The 2151-nt window shown below is 37.1% G+C and overlaps 1 pseudogene; it reads left to right on the forward strand.

The window, feature by feature from the left end:
• Positions 1-392: 392 nt before the first annotated feature.
• Positions 393-920, forward strand: LOC114030681 (annotated as a pseudogene).
• The last annotated feature ends 1231 nt before the right edge of the window (positions 921-2151 follow it).

The following is a 2151-nucleotide window of genomic DNA, read 5'->3' on the forward strand; positions in this document are numbered from 1 at the left end:
ATAAAATTTATAAGAATTTTGAAGCCATATGAAGCAGTAGATGAGGAATCTTCTTTGCCCATATTTAAAAACAACAAATTAGAATCTTTTTTTTTTTTTGGTGGGGAGGAAAGCATGGTGGGAATTGAAAAATAATCATTCATTTATAACAAGTATTAATTTAGCACCTACTATGTTCATAGGAAATTGATACGACTTTAAAGCTGGAAGAGACCTTAGAGATAGTGTGGTACAGTGGGAAGAGTCCAGAATGTCGAGTCAAAAGACCCGTGTTCAAATCTCTGCTCTACTGTTTCCTACCTGTACAACCATAAGCAAGCCTCTTAACCTTACCAACTCTCAATTTTCTCCGCTATAAAATAAAGAAGTTGGCCTTTCTGTCCCAGGCTCTGTCTAGAGCAGCACCCATTGCAGCTGCCGAGATGTTGATACCCAAGAAGAACCGAATTGCCATCTATGAACTCCTTTTTAAGGAGGGAGTAATGGTAGCCAAGAAGGATGTCCACATGCCAAAGCACCCTGAGTTGGCAGACAAGAATGTGCCCAATCTCCATGTCATGAAGGCCATGCAGTCTCTAAAGTCTCGTAACTATGTTAAGGAGCAGTTTGCATGGAGGCATTTCTACTGGTACCTCATCAATGAGGGTATTCAGTACCTCCGGGATTACCTTCACCTGCCCCTTGAGATCGTGCCTGCCACGCTCCGCAGAAGTCATCCCGAGACAGGAAGGCCAAGGCCCAAAGGTCTGGAGGGTGAGCGATCTGCCCAGCTTACTCGAGGTGAAGTTGAGAGAGACACATACAGACGAAGTGCTGCTTCCCCTGGTGCTGACAAAAAGGCTGAGGCTGGGGCTGAGTCAGCAACAATATTCCAATTTAGAGGTGAATTTGGTCGTGGATGTGGTCAACCTCCTCAATAAAAACTGTAAAGATATGTTACATGTTGAATAAAATTTGCCAAAAAAATTTTTTTTAAATAAAATAAAATAAAGAAGTTGGAAAAAATTATCTCTAAAAATTATCTCCCTTTCCAACTCTAAATCTATTACATATGATCTAGTACCTATGTGTCATATTTATCTTTTTTAATATCCTCTGTAGTTATCATACTATTTAATTAGTTTAAAGACACAAATCCATATTATATGTGACTTCATTTGCTCATGTAATTATACTATTGTATAGTCAAGTGAAAAAAATGTTATTTATTGAAAAAATAATTACAAATTTAATAATTGAATTTATTTTTAAACTTTGAAATTTATTTTTGTTACAAATTGAATTGAAGCCAGGCATATAAATGCATGCCTCTAATTTCTGTTACCAGGGAAGCTGAGGTTGGGGGATATCTTGAGCTCAGGAGTTCTGGGCTAAGCCAGTTGGATGTCATATTTAGGCCATCATCAATATAGCAAGACCCCAGCAATGAGAGGCCACCAAATTCACTCTTTCAACAAGCCTTTATTAAGCACCTGCTATGTGCCAAACACTGTATTAAACACTGAGGATACAAAGAAAGGGTGGGGGGAACAGTCCATACTCTCAAGGAGTTCACAATCTAATATATCTAAAGGCAAGGTGAAATAATCCACATTAGAAATAGAGGAGACCAAAGTTCCCATGCCAGGTAGGAGTGAAATCAAGTATATGAGTTATCTTTGCACTCCAAACCTAGGAGAAATAGGAAGATGAATTCTTTAAGGAAAAAAAAAAAGAATTAGAATCTTGACAGAGGTGATAAACTCAAGCTGCAGAATAGACATGCATTTTTGGGACTTGGCAGTAGGGCATTTGCTTTAGTTGGCTATGCATATGTATTTCTAAAGTTTTCTTTTTCTTTCTTTCCTCCTTCCTCTTTTCTTCCTTTCTTCCTTTCTTTTTTCTTTCTTCCTTTTTTCTTTCTTCCTTTCTTTCTTCTTTCCTTCCTTTCTTCCTTCTTTCCTTCCTTTCTTCTTCCTTTTCTTCTTTCTTCCTTTTCTTTCTTTTTTCCTTACTGCTTCCTTTCTTTCTTTTAGTTCAATTGGAGGGAAGTAGGAAGAAAAAGAAAATAAATGCTTCATAATTGGAAAAATAATTTTTAATTGGATTGCAAGCAGTTGGATTGTCAGGCATCTAGAATCTCTTGGTTTTGCTTTTGTTTTTGTTTTTTTT

This window comes from Vombatus ursinus, unplaced genomic scaffold (assembly GCF_900497805.2).
Source record: "Vombatus ursinus unplaced genomic scaffold, bare-nosed wombat genome assembly UNPS02014973.1, whole genome shotgun sequence".
NCBI classification, from domain to species: domain Eukaryota; kingdom Metazoa; phylum Chordata; class Mammalia; order Diprotodontia; family Vombatidae; genus Vombatus; species Vombatus ursinus.